Below are 19,501 nucleotides of genomic sequence, written 5' to 3' on the forward strand. Positions count from 1 at the left end.
TTGCCGTCCCCCCCCCCCCCCCCCCTCCGCACCCCACTATAACTAGGAAAGGACATATAGGAGAAAATCCAACTTACCATTTGGTTTAATGAGTGGCAACAGCTCATGGCAAACGTCTCTTGTGGCAAAGAAGTTTGTCTTCAGTGTCACTTCAGCTTGTGTGCCAAACGGGGTTGTGTCAGCAGCTGGTAAATTGACAATGAGAACTTTATTAGCACATAAAGCTAGCAGTACAAGATATGTTCACCTTTAAAGCGTCTGTGTGCAACATTTCCTGGGGCCTTCCTCGCCTTCTTCAGGGTGTAACATGAAACATGGTCACATCACAACCCCCCTACCCAGGGGCGTAACTAGAAATCACAGGGCCCCATATTTTAGCACAGATCACTGTGATCTGAACAGCGGCGCGTCCGAACCCATAGCGACCTGGGCGGCCCGCACGGCATCAGGGGGGTGTCCTGGCCGGGCCACCATGTGCCCGGGCCCCATAGCGGCCGCCTGGGTCGCTATGGCTATTGTTACGCCACTGCCCCTACCGCTCTCCCATCCAAGCACCCCCTCTTACCTGAATCGTGGGCTTCTTTTCCCTGCATGGTGTGGTGGATTTTTTAAAATGGCATTGCTGTGTGTGTGGAGTTTTTGACAGCTACCGCAACAGAGGGATTTGTAGATCTCAGTGACATCACCACACTGCTAGCCCCTTCATTCCTCCTCCATGAATGTCCATACCGTGATATGGACATTGACAGGAGTGAGGATCTGCAGGAGCCAGAGCACTGCACCCCCCATCCACTGATCGCGGCTGCAATGCTTTACTGGCTCCAATGCAAAAAAAAATAATAAATGCACATTTTTCTTGTATGAAGACCTCCGCGTCTTTCTTTTAAAGGTGGACTTCACTTGTAATGTTTTTTTAAAGCAGTGTCATAGCAATCAGTGAACAGTGTGGTCGACGCTGCAGCATGTGCCCTTGCCAGTACTGGTTTCATACTGGTTTGTAGCTGTCTGTTACTGTTCAAAGGAAAATTTGGTGTCACACTTGTGTGTTTGCTGGCAAGCTAAGCCACATACTGGCATCAAAGCCAGACGGCAGCAATAGATTCTCCATATTGCAGAAGAAAACAGTGATCAGCAGGGAAATCTGCATTATGTGTAAGGGTGCTGCTGTCCTCTCGTGGTGACCTGGGACACCACCTTTGACCCCATATAACAATGGCTCAGATGGGAAGTACCGATGACCTTTTCTGAGCCAAGTGGAGTTTTGCTTTAATTAGCATTAGTAGTATTCTTGCCGACCGCTCATATTATTATTAAAGCACTCTTTGTGGTCTCAAGCTAGGCATCTTTATTTGCAGTGGGGCTACTTCAGCCACATGTATGGACTGCAAGGGTTATGTGCTCCCTTTTGTCTAAGGGGGCTAAAATAAAACAGATATTCTTATCTGATCCTCTGTCCTACCGGGCTGCAAGACCGGTTCCTACAGCCTCTTCTCCATCGGGCTCCAGCAGCCTCTTCTCCACCGGTCTGCTGTCACCCATTCAAGTTAATGACTGGGTGACAGCGGCCGCATCTGTAAATTTCAGTCCACATATACGATACATGCGTTTTGGAATAGATGATTGTCACTGGATGCAGGATAGATATGTCCAGGGACAGTGATCTATTCCAAATGGCATGTCATTGTATCATATAAGATTACATGTGGACTGACACTTACAGATGCGGCCGCTGTCACCCAGTCATTAACTTCAGTGGGTGACAGCAGCTGCATCTAAATGGGAAATTTGAGATTCCTGCCACAAGAACATGTACTTTCCTGTCGTAGGAATCCTAAATCACATAGTGTGAATGAAGCCCTAATCACAAGTTAAAAAAACAAGTTAGAAATTGTAACTAACTTAATTTGTAACAGCTTTCATTTGTTTGTTCCGATTTTACAGTTCATTTGAAAACTACCTTTGAAGGCAATGGCGGCGTTATTGATCAGCACATCCAGCCCCCCGTACTTGTCCTTCAGGAAGTCCCGCAGAGCTCCGAAGCTTTTCAGGTCATTGATGTCCAGCTGGTGGAATAGTGGGGACAATCCTTCCTTCTCCTTCAGGTCTCGCAAAGACTTTCTCCCAGCTGAGGGTTCCTGGCTGTCAGATAGACATCTCCCTTGAACTGCTTACACAACGCCCTGACTATAGCCAAGCCGATTCCTTTATTGCCCCCTGTGACCACTGCCACCCGCACTCCAGACATGCTGACAGTCACTGTGAAAGCCAAAGCAAATTAATAACACAGTGTCAAATGCATCTGGTATGTATAATGATTGCTCCACCCCATGAAGGTCATATTCTGTATTCTGTTACTGTAACCAGACCCTTCATATAGACTTCATGCTGCTTGATAGTGACTGCTGTACTGCCATCTAGTGGTAAAATAGCAAACTGCTACAAATTACAGTATTAAATATTTCCCATTGTATATCAAATCAAAGTTTTTGATCATGTTCTGATGTAAATGTTACAAACAAATGATAACATGTTATTTAAGTCCCTCAGCTAATAGACTGGGTTTAGGAATTGTGCATCTTGGTGAGAATGGAGAATCTGAGTGCTAACCTACATGATACACAGGAGCAGTATAATGCTACTTGAGGCCCTTGGATCTTATTATATATGAGAACCTCTGCTTTCCCAAATCTTTCCAAATATAGTATGGTTACTGTGATTGGCCTCTCCTCTGTTACATTGAAATTGGGAATGCGTTGGGACCTTTAATAAATCTTTAGATAAGTAATCCCTGTGTTCTCTGGCTGTCCCTTCTAATGTGTCCTTAGTTCCTGGCAGTCCGTCATCTGTTCTCATTCCCCAGCATACTCCTGTAACATGTTGTCAGTAGTCTCTAGCATTCTCCTGTCGTGTGTTCCCAGATCCTGACTGTCACGTACCTTAACAGGAGCCTGAGATGACGAGGGCAGCCTCTCTTGCTGCTCCAGTCCAAACACCCCTGGATAGTGGGAACCGGTGCGTAAGGACAAGGGCCGGCACAAGTGCCGGTAGGTTGCGACTCCTGTCAGAGTGCAGGTTGCAGGGGTCCCTTAGCAGGATGCAGTTTGTAATGCAGATTCCTGGAAACAGAGTAGAGACAAGCCTGGTCAGCAACAATCTGGCAGCGAGGTACACAATCGGAAGGCAGGACGTACTCAGAGACAGGCCGGGTCAGTAACTTGCAGGCAGAGAGGTACCAAGGGAGCAGACAGGAGAGAGGTCAAGGAACAAGCTGAGGTCAAAGAGCACAGAGCAGGAGCAAAAGTCAAACAGGCCGGGTTGGTAGCAAATGAACAAACAGGTTTACAGGTCTCAGGAGCAGGGGTACAGCTGAAGATCAGTCAGCGGGGAGGTCAGGGTGTCTCAGCCTTAAATAGCCCTGTTGGCGCCATAATTAGGAATGGCCGTGTGCGCACGCGCAGGTGCCCGTCCAGCAGTCTGGCCACACAGGCTAACTATGGCTTCATGACACTGACATTCTCCAGTAGAATGCCCACAGTCTCTGGCAGTCCCTTGTACCATGTTCTCTGTTTTTTGAAGCATGTCTGTGATCTCTATTACTCTCTTGCAGAATGTTCCCAGTTGTTTGAAGTCTCATGCAACATACTCAGTTGACAAGTTTGTGGAATACTCTGGCAGTCTTTAATAGTCTGAGAATATTGGGGTGTGGAGAGGTCTTTAATAACATGGCAACAGAATACAATGTTTTCTAAACTTTTATGGTTATCATAGCCACACACGCACTTTTATTAGGCCGCCCATTTAACAACTCAAGCACCACCTATGTGAGGTTAATTAGCGGGTGTCCACTTTTATCTATGGCAATAAGTGGCAACCAAACTTAAGTAATTCTCATAGTTTTGCTAAATGTGTATCTGATTTTATCATTCTCTACCTTTTTAAGACAATTATAAGTATTAACCAGTCAGATCATTATTGAACGTGTATAATTGTACCAAAATAAATAATAAAAAAAGGGTTACAATTACAAAGCAGCAGATTCTGAATGTTCACCAGCAGAGGTCGATGTCTACAGATGTGATATTGGTGCATCGTTTAGTTAAAATAGAAAAATATTCTGTTACATTTTACATGTTTCTACACACTAATAATCAGGATCTAGTACATACTACACTATGAGGGTCTCCTCTGTTCCTTTCTATAGTGTTTTCCCCTCTTCAATATTCTTGGGAGACCTATTGAGAAGCCACATGTATGGACTCAGCACAGTATCTCTTCTCTTGTCCTGTATGCCGGGTGTATTTCTCGGGTTCTGATCTTACTCTATATGTTTTAACTCTGCACAGTATCTCTTCTCCTGTATGTTGGGTGTCATTCTCAGTATCTGTTCTTATTCTGTATGTATGGACTCAGCACAGTATCACTTCTCTTGTCCTGTATGCCGGGTGTATTCTCAGTATCTGTTCTTGTAAGTATGTATGGACTCTGCACAGTATTACTTATCTTCTGCTGCATGCCGGGTGTAATTCCCAGTATGTGTTCTTATTCTTTATGTATGGACTCTGCACAGTATCACTTCTCATGTCCTGTATGCCGGGTGTAATTTTCAGTATATGTTCTTATTCTGTATCAGTGGCATAACAATCGCCATAGCGACCCGGGGCACAGTGGGGCCCGGCCAGATGCCGTGCGGGCCGACTGGGTCGCTATGGGATCCTCTGCTGGTGGCTTTCACTGGCGGCTGAAGACGAACACGCCGCTGTTCATATCACTGACAGTAATCTGTGCAGCAGCTCATTCCTCTCCACAGAGTCAATGAGAGCCAGCAGAGGGGGTGGAGCCCCTGTTCTGTATGTATGGACTCTGCACAGTAACACTTCTCTTGTACTGTATGCTGGGTGTAATTCTCAGTATATGTTCTTATTCTGTATGTATGGACTCTGCACAGTAACACTTCTCTTGTTCTGTATGCCGGGTGTAATTCCCGGTATCTGTTCTTATTCTGTATGTATGGACTCTGCACAGTATCTCTTCTCTTGTCCTGTATGCCGGGTTCTGCATTTGCAAAAAATACATTCAAGTTTGTTAAATAAAATCTGAACCTGCCTGTTAATCAGGTTGTGCAGACCACATCCAGTTGTATCCTGTTTTACCACCATGTCTCATTGAGTACAGACAAGTGTTGCCTTCTCTGTTATATTCCGTCTTCCTGCAGGGACTGCTCTGAGCCATCGCACTTGTTGCTGGTTGTCAGCATGACTAAGCTGTTTTATAATTCTATCTTGAAAAATGATCTCTTTCCCCTTTGATCCGCTTCATTTCACAATAAGTCTATTGACCTGGGCATGAGGATGCCGGCTTCCTATTCAAGGAGGCAGTATACCTAGTAGGAAAAGGTAACTTTAAATGGCTAAAGGACTTTAAAGATCCATTTACATGCCTGTGACTAAAATATGTGCACTTTGCTTTTAATATATTGGAATGTGTTCTTGCATATATGTTGTTATACATACAAAGGAAAAGAAAATATAAACAGTTTGAACGGTATATTTGTGCAGCACGCATTAAAACCGAATAAAATGCATTGTACAGGTGAAACTCGAATAATTAGAATATCGTGCAAAGTTAATTTATTTCACTAATGCAACTTAAAAGGTGAAACTAATGTATGAGATAGACTCATTACATGCAAAGCAAGATAGTTCAAGCCGTGATTTGTCATAATTGTGATGATTATGGCTTACAGCTCATGGAAACCCCAAGAACCCCAAATCCACAATCTCAAAAAAGTAGAATATTAGATGCAATCAATAACACAAGGATTGTACATAGAACAATATCGGACCTCTGAAAAGTACAAGCATGCATATGTACTCAGTACTTGGTTTGGGCCCCTTTTGCAGCAATTACTGCAATTACTTTTGCACGATATTCTAATTATTTGAGTTTCACCTGTATATATTATGCATACATCGGCACCCCTTCATTAATAGTCAGAACACACACTAAGGGTAGTAATGCCAAGCGAAAGACATTCACCTAGCCATAGACCTGTGCCATTTGCACATCATTACTACAGTTAGATAGAGTCGAGGAGCATTTAATTTCTTTCTTAGCTCCATCAAATGGGAGTAATGCAGGGACGTGTGGTCAGGGGAGGCGGGTGAGGCACAGCCTCACCTAGTATATGGAGCAAAAAGCTGTCAGCTTCAAGTCTGAAGCTGTCAGCTTTTTCTCCATTCAGATCGGCTTCTAACAGGTCACACAGCAGGGAAAGGCTCCCCGCTGTGTAACCTGTCATGGACGGAGTGCTGCCTCTTAATTACAGGCAGCGCTGCATCCGGCTTTTGACAGGTAGTTAGGTTACACAGCAGCGGGCTTCCCCACTGCTTGTGTAACCTAACTTTTGAGGCAAGAGCTGTCACAGCCTCTACTCTTTGTTAGAGGCGTGAGCTCTGTGGATGGCTTGGACCAATGGCAAAGTGCCATTGGCCCAAGCTGTCCAATCAAACAAAGAAAAAAAAAAACGACTGAAGCCATCGACCTCGATGCCTCAGCAGTGACGAGCAAGTGAGGGACAGGGAGGGTTGACATCTGGAACTCAACAATTTCCCATTTTACTCTGCACTGGTTATCTTTAAAAGAGAACTAGGGGGTAAGTGTTTTTCCCCATAGTTCTCCTAAGGGTCACGGGAGGACATATACTAACCTCCTCCTGTGACCCAAAGCTCAGTATATAGTGAGCTACAGCTCGCGGTAAACTGAGACCACCGCAACCGGGACGGATCCCCATATTACTGTCGAGATCCACCTAACTGCGTGATTGACAGCTGGATCTGCCTATCTAGAGGCAGAGCCAGCTGTACCTCCCCCGTCCGTTCCGCCAGTCAGAGGGGGGAATTCCTGCAGGGAACCGTGAGTGACAGTCACGGCTCTGTGCAGGGACATGATCAAGAAGTGAGTATGTGTTCTCTCACTTCCCTATCTATAGAGCCGACCTATGACAGTTTAATTGTCACACGTCGGCTCTAACTATGAGGCTGAGTGAAAATCACTCACCTCATAGTTCTCCTTTAATGAGTCCTATCACACTTGTATGGAACAAAGTTACTCTAGAGTTGAGCATCATTGTTCCCAAGTCAGGATTTTCTTCTCACTGACCAGTTCCCCATATGGTGAATCCGTGTCAGGTGGTAGAAGAGCAAGATAGACCGGGGTCTCGGCTCCTTCATCTGTTGACTTGGGGGCTTTGGGACCAGCCATATCAGTCCTCACCCAGCCCGGGCAGAAAAAATTTAGGATGATTTCCTCTCCTTTCCAGGTCTCCTTCAACTTTCGAGCTTGGATCCTGGATAACACAGTCACACCTATTTTGGACACCCCGTAAGCAGTTCCTGGCCACCCTCTGTCTATGTGGATTCCCTACTTGGCATTTTCCATAAATGTCTCCATTAGATTCACCCACTCCTCCTCAGTGATGGTGTTACTCTGGAATGTTTCTTGCAGTTCAGGGCTGCAGTTTAAAAAAGCCATATAGCTCATAATGCTGGATACGTTGACGACTCGCCCTAAAAAAGAAGAAAACTCTTCAATTAGTTATACTAATTTGAAGCTACACTTTTAGATTTAGAAAAAAACAGTATTAATCTATGGGAGGACAAATGAATGTACAATTGGCAGCTCGTGGTTTCAATGGCAACTAGCTGATGACTCCCAACAGCATTTGCACATCTGATATTAGCCACCTGCATCTGGCTTCTGGGAGAGTATATAGTCCTACCACTGTGGGATTATGTGGTCTCTGAGTCACTTTGACCTCTGAATCTCTCTCTGATTCTGCACCTAACCTTTTCTGCCCTCAGCCAGTCTGGTTCCTGCAGAGCATTCTCATTCCACCCTTGTATAGCTTCTATATAGTTTTGTTATTTTCTTGTTTGTCTTTGTATTTGTGGTGCTTTGGTTATTGTTGTTTCGTTTGATTGCAAGTTCATTGCTTAACTCTTTCGTATCTAAGGGCCGGTGCAGACCTGAACAATCTGGGACACTCGTCCGGGGATTGTGCGGTTGTGCACAATTGCAGGCAGCGATTGTTGTGCGGCCCTATTGATTTCAATGGGGTACATCTGAGCACCAATCGCAGCAAAAAGGTACATGTACCTTTTTTTGCGATACACGACGCACGGCAGAAAATAATGGCACCCACAGCGCGATCGTTGGTGATTGGCGACTCCGTGACGTGCATGATTACCGTGCGGTCACGGATCACCCGGTTGGTGAACCTGCCCTTTCTTGCTCACAATTTCTGCTGCTTTGGTAATATTTTTCCTGTCTTATAATAAACACTTTTACATTGTGTCTGTTAAGGGTCTCATTATTCAGGTCATGGTATAGCTAGTAGACTTGCTCTATAATGTTAATGGCATTTTGCTATACTTCCTAGAACATACATTCTCTCTGATATTAGATACTAATGATTGCTAGGAACTTACTCCACCATTTATAATTATATGGATAACTCAATCTACTAAATCCGATCTCCATGAAATGTGTCAGGACAAATGTTAATTGTCCAGGGCAGGATGGACGCTGTGAAATCACTCTGAAGATGTGAATTGTTGTCAAATTGCCGGGGTAGAAATGTTTAAACAATATTATATGTGGACTATATTGCTCATAACCTGGATTCCGAGTTCTTCTTTGCTAGTTACCATTTCTGGGCCTATGGATTACACAAGATTCTAACACAAACTCTTCTTATATCTTGCTTGCTGTCCCCTACACACTACTACAACCAGAAAATGGCCTATAAGATCAAATCCAACTTACCATTTGGTTTAATGAGTGGCAGCAGCTCATGGCAAATGTCTCTTGTGGCAAAGAAGTTGGTCTTCAGCGTCACTTCAGCTTGTGTGCCAAACGGGGTTGTGTCAGCAGCTGATAATTTGAAAATGAGAACATTATTAGGACATGCAGCTAGTAGTACTAATCCGTTAAAGGAAATATTCACCTTTTAAAACATTTGTGTGTAACATTTTCAATTGCCTTTCTCAAATTCTCCATTACAGTTAGGTACCTATGTTTCCATGTCTTCATGTCTGTTCACTTTGCTGTGTCTTTGCACACTGTCCATTTATCCAAACTGCAAATGTTTACATCATCTGTGTGCATCACTTTCAGTTCTTTTCTCATTTTCTCCATCAGTTATATTTCCATTACATCAAACCAGGGCAAGTCAAAAATGATGCACAAAACTCATAATGCACATGAGAGAGCCTTGGTCCTTGCACTGTTGGGACACAGTGAATGAGAGACAAATCCAACATGTGTTAAAGCTTCAGATTTCTGTTTGAAATGCAGCAACCCAGCAAAAGTGTATCTACTGCCATGTATCTTACTGTATGTATGTGTATAGGCCAGTGGTGGCGAACCTATGGTACGCGTGCCAGGGAGGGCACGCGAGGCCCTTTCTGCTGGCACGCAAGCCCAGGTTCAGGGACCACCAATTGACCACCAGCACTGTATGTAAACTTCCAATGCACTCTGCCCATGCTGCACTGTTATCAGTTAATAAAACTAGTTAACCAGTTCTCTTTGTGGACTGAAATTCATCCCCCAGCTATGGCAGAGAGGGGAGTGTTCTGAAGTGTGTTAGTGGTAGGAGCATCAGGTGAAAATATAGGGGAAAAAGCCTGAAAAAAATAATGCAGCCACCACATCTAAGGACCTTTAATATACTGTATTACAACCTACATTTTTGTTCTTGGGTTTAGATACGCTTTCATCTTTTTCCCTTGTATCTATCTCCTCACCTCTGAAGTACAGTCAAGTCTTGCTGGAAGACACTGCATGTCCTGGTCCAATTCTATCAGTCAGTCGGTGTGAGCACATAACTGTAAGCACAGAACTGTAACAATGTGCTCGGTGTGAGCACATTGTTACAGTTCTCTGAATTGAGAATTGGGCATCTATTAGGTTGAGAATGTTTGATTGTCCTAATTATGTGCATTCTGATGTCTGATGTCTGCTCTGCAGAGAATTGTGAAATTCATGAGCCCAGACAATCACAACTCTTGAACTTCAAAATTCTCTGCAGTTCACACATATCTTCATATCTAGGTACATTGAAAACTCATGGTTCACCTATGCCACTCTCCAAATTTGAGGACTCACCTTTGAAGGCAATGGCGGCGTTATTGATCAACACATCCAGTCCTCCATACTTGTCCTTCAGGAAGTCCTGCAGAGCCTGGATGCTGTTCAGGTCATTGATGTCCAGCTGGTGGAATAGTGGGGACAATCCTTCCTTCTCCTTCAGGTCTCGCAAAGACTTTCTCCCAGCTGAGGGTTCCTGGCTGTCAGATAGACATCTCCCTGGAACTGCTTACACAATGCCCTGACTATAGCCAAGCCGATTCCTTTATTGCCCCGTGACTACTGCCACCCGCAATCCAGGCATGCTGTCGATCACGACGAAAGACAAAGCAAATTAACGGTGTCAAATGCATCTGGTATATATTACTGTATAATGAATGCTCCACCCCATGCATGTAAGGAATGAAGGTCATATTCTGTTACTGTAAGCAGGCACTACATATACATTCCATGCTGCTTTATAGTGACACACCTGTACTGTCATCTAGTGCTAAAACAGCAAACTGCTACAAACTACATTACAGAATTATTTTCCATTGATTGTCTGTAAAGGTTCAAATTTGGGTAATGTCGTCCCTATCCTTTTTGCCGTCTGAGCCCGCTAGGAGGGGGGTGGTTGAGTTACAAGTTAGAGTACTTGTTTAAAGGTGTAACACCAACACCCCTCCCACCCGCCTTGGCATTCCACCCAGCTCCTGGCAAACGGTTGCCAGGAACTGGACGGGACACAGGCCAGAGCACCCCAGGTTGCTAAGAGCTGAGACGGGAGATGTGTATTGCCCTTACACATCTCCCTGCCTGACTATTAGCAACTTGGGACGCTCTGGCCGGAAATGAGGCAAATTTTGTGCAGCAGAGCGGCCATGCCACTCTGCCTGCCGCCCCCCACGTGACCCAAAGAGATGCCGCCTAAGGCAACAGACTCAGGTTGCCTTATTAAAGGGATGCCCTGGTCATGGTATAGCTAACAGTAGTTAGTCACTTTCAGGTGCACTTGTTCTTTAAAGTGACACTAAATTCAGGAGTTAGATCTCAAAAATGCATTCAAGTACCTTAACTGTTAACAAAAATGTAGCCTTCAATCTCATGTTTAGTTTACTAATATGTATTGAGATTGTAGTTCATCACAGGAGTGAGCTTGGAGAGGTGGCTACTTTACAACACACACAGGGGCCCTGGGGAACAAAAGTAGCCCCCCTCCAGAAGGAAGGACAGTGTCAGCACCAATTCAGAGATGATTTGAGGATCTACAGCCGAGTGATACACAAATAAGATACATTTTTATTATTGGTTAAGATACTTGAATGTATTTTTAAAAGTTATCTCCTGAGTTTAGTGTCCCTTTAAAGTTGAAGATATTTTGTAATTTAATCCAATAGTAAAGAAAAAGAAGCAGTTAAGGGTTTTTTTAGGCACCAAATGACAAGTCCAATAAACAAAGGATTGTGTGTATATATAAAAATATATTATTTATTAAAATCCATACAAAAAGATTAAAAAAGACATCGATATGTAGATATTAAAAAGTACGCATAATGTATGAAATAAGGAGAACCTCCTAACACCCGCTATGTTCCACTCTAGTTTAGTTTATTCAAGCCTCTTCAAAAGAGTGTCAAGGAGAAATCCCAGAATTTATATCTACAGAGGTAGCGCAGGTACCTTAATCCATTCACCATGGAATGTGTAGGAACAGGATGGGAGGTATGACATTTGTGGAACCACCCTGTTTTAGTTTTATATTACCATCCTTGGTGTCTGCATAAGTGGTAATACTTAGATTTACTGAACATGTCTGAAAGTGTGAATTGTTGTCAAATCATTGGGGTAAAGATGTTAATATAGCCTTATATCGGGAAGACAGACAAACCATTTTTTGCTGCCCGTTCTTGTAAATTTATACTTTCATTAATGCTGGACAGTATAGCTTACACTATTCTTCCAACCTGCCGCGATTGTCATACACAGAAGCCATGGTGTGGTTTATTTGTCTCCCACTTCTCATCCCTGTTCACAGAATGTCTAGAATTTTGTGAAAAAGCAAGGGGGAGAGGGGGGAGGATAAAAGACAATATGGCTTCCGTGTATGAGAGAAGCAGCTCCCTTAGCTGCAGCGGGCCGGAGGTATAGCATAAACTATACGAACTATGAATGAAAGCTTAAATCTCCACGAATGGGCAGCAATCCTGGAAACGAGATATACCAAATTGGAGGTAACTTTTTACACAACAATAATGACTAAAAACCATTTGCCTGGTGTCTGCTTTAAAGGTTAGCTATAGTCAAAAACTAATAGTAGGTATGTGACCACTCTGCCATCTGAACTACAACTCAACATCTGAACAATGTAACATCAGCATTGCTTGCTGCACATTGCTTGCTGGAAGCAATGCATGATGGTATACGTAGCCTTGAGAAACGGAGATTGCACCACATGAAGCAGCAGGGAAAGAGACACAAAGCACACTTGGAATCCAGGAAGTTGATGAAAGTGATGGACAGACAGAAGACAGCACTCACTACATAAAAGGAATTCTTTTCCAGCAAGCTTTGATTGTATTATGAAAAACAACTCTACTATGTATTCCTATTACAATGCTGATGCAGTGGCATCACAAGGGGGATGTGGGGGTTGTGGCCCGCACCTGGGTGACACCATTGGAGGGGTAACACCAAAATGACTTACAGTCATTTTGGTGTCAACCCCTCTAAAAAGTCGGGCGCTCGGTCATGGACCAAGAGCCCGACAGTGTCAGGAGAGAGGAGGGGAACCGGCGGCATGCCTCATTCTGCCGGGTGGACGTCCCCTCTTCTCTCTGGCAACATCCATCACTAAGATGGCCGCCGGCAGGCTTCAATTAGATGGACGCACATGCGCGATTATGTCATTGCGCATGCACGTGGTGATGTCACGCACATGTGCAATGATGTCCCAGCGGGGTGTCACCCGGTCTCCGCACCAGGTAACACCCGGCTGCGGGATGCCCCTTTGCTGATGTTATAACAGGAGAGGATATGCTGGGACTTCACAACTCCTTTAAACTGTAATTCTTTATTTGAGGACAGAACATGACATATTTGGGATGGATGCACTGTATATACTGTATGCTGAATATCAATACCCTTATTTATTTTCCGAGTACCGGAAGAGAAATATCGGTACTCGTACTCGATACCGAAAAACCCATATCAGTTAAAACCCCTTCGTCCTAAAGTTGGGATTTACCTTCACTTCCTGTCCTGTAGACACAACAAGAAGCTAGATGAAATAAGGGAAATCCCCTCTTAACAGCTGCCAGCAAGTGTCCTCACTGGAAGATTTCCCCTCTATTCCAGTTCTGGTGACAACTCAAAATTTTGAGTCCAGATGAGAGAGTAAAACTTCTGAGCAGTTTTACTCTCAATAAAAACTTGGCAGGTTTTCTAACCCCATACCACTCTATCCACAAGGGGGGAAAAAATTAGTGCTGTTACTGATTCAAATGTTCATGTTCGATTAATAGAATTTTTTTTAAATCAATGAATTGATTAATTTTGATCAATTATAACGCACATACAGATCCAACTACATTGGCCTATACCAGTGATGGCGAACCTTTTTGAACCCGAGTGCCCAAACTGCGGCGCAAAATCAATTTATTTATCTCAAAGTGCCAGCGCTGAAAATAAGTTTAGTATTGCAGTTTGGGCGCTCGGGTTTAAGAAACGTTCAACATCACTGCCTTTAGGCAAAATAGAGAGACGCGCATATTCAAACATTAAGGCCCCATTCACACTGAGCGACACTCTAGGAGTGTCTTCTTGCGATATCGTGCAGCGGAAACTGTGCGAAAAACGCCCAGTATGAATGGGCACTTATACACTCAATAAAACACATACACGCACTTATTAAAACACACACATTACACACACACAGAACTACTAATAACAATGAATAATTAAAACATTGCCCCCTATGCCTGATTGTGACTGGCCCGGATCGCATACCAAGGTGATCCGGGTCAGTCGGATCTATTTCAATTGGTGGTCCCTGAACCTGGGCTCGCGTGCCAGCAGAAAGGGCCTCGCGTGCCCTCCCTGGCATGCGTACCATAGGTTCGCCACCACTGGCCTATATACGTACAGCACAGCAATGAAGTGAAAAAAAAGATCACACTAATCCAGCACGTTATTAATCTCACGTGCCCTACTCAATATGGCCGCCGCTTGAGTGGGGCATTTCATTAGGGATCAAAAGAATTTTAATCGATCAAAAAGTTTAACGATTAATCGAGAAATTAATCGAGAAATTAATTGTTAATTTCCGCAGCCCTAGAAAACACTTTAGATGCACGCCCCATTCTCTCCACAATCTTAGGGATTTTTCTTTTTAAATCAAAACTTTATAACTAAAAAAGTGACAATATCAAATATTTATTACTTTCCTTTAATCTTCTACACTTTGTAAAATGACAGTGGGAATCCGACAGAGTACAGTTTTCTATTTTTCCTTAGCACTAGGTATTATTAGTGAGTCCCATTGTAATATTGTCTTTATTGTTACCAGGGTATGATTTTCTTCTCACTGATCAACTCCCCATATGGCGATTTCGAATCAGGTGGTAGAAGAGCAAGATAGGTTGGGGTCTCGGCTCCTTCTTCTGGAGACTTGGGGGCTTTGGGACCTGCCATATCAGTCCTCACCCAGCCTGGGCAGCAAGCATTCAGGATGATTCCCTCTCCTTTCCGGGTCTCCTTCAGCTGCCGAGCTTGGATCTTGGATAACACAGTCAATCCTATTTTGGACACCCCGTAAGCGGTATCTGGCCAACCTTGGTCTTTGTGGATTCCCTTCTTGGCATCTTCTACAAACTTCTGCATGAGCTTCACCAACTCCTCCTCAGTGATGGTGTCACTGCGGAATTTTTCTTGCAGCTCAGGGCTGCACTTTGGTAAAGACATATGGCTTACCATGCTGGATACGTTGACGACTCGCCCTAAAAGAGAATTGAAAAAACCTCTTTATTGGTAATGAAATCTTGGAACTTAAGATCCTAACCACTTTGTCTTGAACTGTATTGTAACTGTAATGTCTTCCTTATATTATAAAGTGCTCCACAAACTGTTGGTGTTATACAAATTCTGTATAATAATAATAATAATAATAATAATTGGAGCTTAGATTGTTTTGTGGCATACATATCAGCCTACACTTGGAGAATTCAATATACAATGCTGGACCTGTAAATCAAACTGGAATACTGTTTACAGAGGGAATTTTCTTCAGTTTCTGTGATTAGAGAACGCTCGAAAAATCAGATACCGAGTGCAGACACATTGGTGACCTTGACCCTGGAATCTGTGCAGTCCCTGGCCAACTTACATCCCTATTTTTCACCAGTGGTAAGGGGTAGTGATTGATAAAAAAAACATTATAACATGTACGAAAAACAGAAATGAGGTTTCTCCACACAACAGCTTGACTTGATTAGAAAGTTCCATATCACTTTGCCCTTCATGGACCCATTCTTTGTAGAAAAAACTCCCGACTACATCTTAAACCCTAATATTGGTCAGTTCATTATTTCCCAATGGCTGGGTTGATACTCCTCTGCATTGCTGGGGATAGTTATGGACCGGTGGTAGGAATTAATGGAGTGAGAGGTGGGCATGCGCAGTAGGAGCAAGATGCGACTGGGACATTTTTATGCAAAGGCTTTGTGGTACTGGGCAAGGAAGGTTTCTGGAGTTAGTCTAAAGGTAAGTATTTAACTATGTGGGCTTCACAGAGAGTGAAACGTGTAAAAGTAAAATTCACTAAAAGTGAACCTGTCCTTTAACCTAGACAATCTCACTTCCCTTCTTCAGAGATTTTGAAGGACTTTGGTGATGATTCTTCCAGTTATGGTGGGTCAATTGAAGGGGTCTGGCCATCTAATATGAATGATCTACTGGTGAAAGCTACAGCATGGGGATGGCAGGTGAAAAATCACACTATAAAAGATAATAAAAATTCCTGTAGGGTCTAGCCACAAAAGAACCAATCATGTTCAAACCTGCACTGGAAAACAACACTTGAAAAATGATTGAATTAACTGCAAAGTTTGAATTTGATTGGTTGTTGTGGAACAACATGAATAGTTCTTACAAAAGGTGCTTTGATAAATGAGACCTGCTCTATCTGTTATATCTCAGTTGGCCCAGGAACATCTTGTATTAGCTCAAGAAGAGCTTCTTTTAGGGGTGGGATAAGGAACTTGTGAACAAAGTAGCATGCTTCTTTACTCCTATGGCCAGACATAGTGGACTGTAGGTTAACAAATGCTATGGTCCCTGACAGCCAGCACCTATTTGAGCCATAGTGGATTGTACCGATTGCTCCAACACCAGCTTGGGCCCAAAATAGGCAAATAGATCAGTTTGCTTGTCTGGCATCCCCTACACCCCACTAGAACCAGCAGTTGGCATAAATCATGAAAGTCAACTTACCATTTGGTTTAATGAGTGGCAGCAGTTCAACGCAAATGTCTCTTGTGGCGAAGAAGTTGGTCTTCAGTGTCACTTCAGCTTGTGTGCCAAACGGGGTTGTGTCAGCAGCTGGTAATTCAAGAATCAGAAATGTTTTGAATAGGCTAAATAGCAGTACAAAGCACTTAGTACCTAGCACAAATTCACTTTTAAAATATCTATTGTGTGCAATATTTGCTACTTTTCTCCATTGTATTCAGCTAGAATTACCAGGCAATTATCTTCCATCCTAAGCAAAGGGAGAAGGTGTGTATAAACTTCTGTGGAAGCAAAATTTAGTTGGGCATTTTCTTTATTAAAAAAATATGAGGGTTAAAAATATTAATTGGTTTGATTTCCCTAGATTCTAAAGATTATATCCTGCTTTATACTCTTACATCCTGATAGAGCAAGCCTATGACAACCACCATGCACTTGGTAATTTACAATTTCTACACCTTGACGTCACCCCTGCGACTTGCATCCCTTGGCTTCTTGTCTAGAGCTTCTTGCCACCAGTTACAATAAGGACAGATTTAAAGGGCTATGACAGTTCTAAAGATATAGCAAGTACAGCATTTAGCAGTAATCCATGAACCTTGGTGACTTGGGTGGGTTACAGTTATTGTTTGGTATTATACACTTTTTGTGTAGCTCCCTGAGGAATTGTATTGTTATACAATAAAAAAAATGCTACTCATTCCATCAAGCTTTTAAAATTTCCCCAAAGAGAGGACTGTAGAGAGTAATACATGGATTATTTTATCATTATTTTATATTTACTTATTATTTTATAATTCACATTTTGCAGTGCTGTAGTTTTTTTATTCATCAGTTTGGTTGGATCTGCAGTGCCAGTACTGGACCAAAGCTGAACTAAGCCTTTTCAAGGTGAACATGCTTGCAAATTGCACCACATGCTGGCTTCCTCTGTCTCTAAGGACAATATTTCCCTATCAGTATTTCCATTTCCAATGAGCTGCTGTGGGATTTACAAAGCTAAATGATGGGGTCACACCCACCTTTAGGAGTGTCTGTATCGTAGCAAAAAACTAACCAGAAATCAGCTGGAAGAGTCACACCTTCACTCTCTGGCCCTGTGTAAAGGTGAATGCCCCCCTGTTCAGGTGCACCAGCCAATTCTAAAATATGAAGCTCTGCCACACAGTCTCTGCTGCAAATGGAGCTCATGCTCCAAAGCATGTGACTGGGCAGTGAAATGAGACACTACAGGCTAGCAAGCTCCTCTCTCTGTCACTCTGCTTCCTCCACCTATCAGTATATTGTGCTCCTTGTACTGCTTCTCCCTCTACCTGTCTGAGCTCTGCTATACAGTATTTAGATCCCAGTACAATTAATGTTGTATTAATGAATACCAAGTTTATTAATTTGTGCTTTTTATATCTGCCTGGAGCTCAGTTTTAACATAAATGCATTCTAAGAGCTTCAAATACATTAACGCAGAAACACTTATGTGCATAGAAGCCTAAATTCTTATGCAAGGTGTTCTTATATTGACAGATACAACCTCTATTCTAAAGATTAACAGGGATCTCAAGTCTCCTTGATGTTAAGGGAGTCTCTCTCTTTTGGACAGCAGCTCCCTGATGTCCGCGAGAGAGGCATTTTCTCCCTGGAAGGTGTACTCTGAGTAAACCTTTCCGGTAATATATCAGGGGGTAAAGTTTTAGAGTGAGGCTTGCCTCCTGGAGGAAGGTCATGTGATCTCTAGAGCAGCCTCAGAACGAGACTTGGCTAGTTGGGATGTCTGGATTAATATTCTACCTTTGTACAGATCTCTGAAGCACATTTGTGGCTTTGTATCGTATGTCCTGTGTTGGAGTTAAAAAAGAGCCAATGGATTAGAGAACAAGTTCAAATTTCAATTGTCCTGAATGTGTTCATTCAGATTCGTTTAATCTGGAGAGAAAAGAGAAATTCAATAATCCTGACTATCCTGATTACATTCTATGCAGTTCACAGAGAAGTTATCTGGGGGGAACTAAACAACTTACAATTCACATAATTTGATGCCATTCACCAAATTTGTGATCCAAATATGTTCAGTACAAGATGTCAAAACCATGCAGAGCTCACCTTTGAATGCAATGCCGGCGTTATTGATCAGCACATCCAGCCCTCCATACTTGTCCTTCAGGAAGTCCCGCAGAGCTCGGATGCTGTTCAGGTCATTGATGTCCAGCTGGTGGAATAGCGGGGACAATCCTTCCTTCTCCTTCAGTTCTCGCAAAGCTTCTTCTCCCAGCTGAGGGTTCCTGGCTGTCAGATAGAATCTCCCTGGAACTGCTTACATAATGCCCTGACTATAGCCAAGCCTATTCCTTTATTGCCCCCTGTGACCACTGCGACCCGCACTCCAGACATGCTGCTGATCACGCTGAAAGACAAAGCAAATCAATAGCACGGTGCTGGTTGCACCTGGTATTTATAGTAATGGCTCCACCCCATGTAGGCAAGGTATCATGATCACCATCAACTGTAACCAGACACTAAATACACAATTCACAGAGTCTGATGGTAACTCTCTTCTGCCGCCATCTAGGGGTAAAAATAGTAAACTGTTACACATTTTATTGCAAACATTTTTTTCCATTGATTGTTAGAGGATACATATGTTAAAAAAAAATCTAAAAATAAATATGTACAGTATTTCTATATTGAATTTCTGGAAGTTCTACCCCTTGATTATTAACCATGTCCAGCTAGAAGTTTGTAAACGTACTTATTGAAAATGCCCATAGCTAATACTCATCACAGTATCACTTGAACAATACGTTTAGCATTCCCTACCTGTATGAACATATACTGTATTTAGTCAAAATGATTGCTAAAAACATCCTGAATT

The 19,501-nt window shown here is 43.0% G+C and overlaps 3 pseudogenes; all 3 read right to left on the reverse strand.

Annotated features, from left to right (window-relative positions):
- LOC108791103 overlaps positions 1-2,318 on the reverse strand; it is a 5,889-nt pseudogene extending 3,571 nt beyond the window's left edge.
- Positions 2,319-7,117: 4,799 nt separating this feature from the next.
- On the reverse strand, positions 7,118-10,453 carry LOC108791104 (annotated as a pseudogene).
- A 4,235-nt stretch (positions 10,454-14,688) lies between these two features.
- On the reverse strand, positions 14,689-19,023 carry LOC108791105 (annotated as a pseudogene).
- Between the last annotated feature and the right edge of the window lie 478 nt (positions 19,024-19,501).

Source organism: Nanorana parkeri, unplaced genomic scaffold (genome assembly GCF_000935625.1).
Source record: "Nanorana parkeri isolate BGI_ZX_2015 unplaced genomic scaffold, ASM93562v1 scaffold527, whole genome shotgun sequence".
In the NCBI taxonomy this organism is placed as follows: domain Eukaryota; kingdom Metazoa; phylum Chordata; class Amphibia; order Anura; family Dicroglossidae; genus Nanorana; species Nanorana parkeri.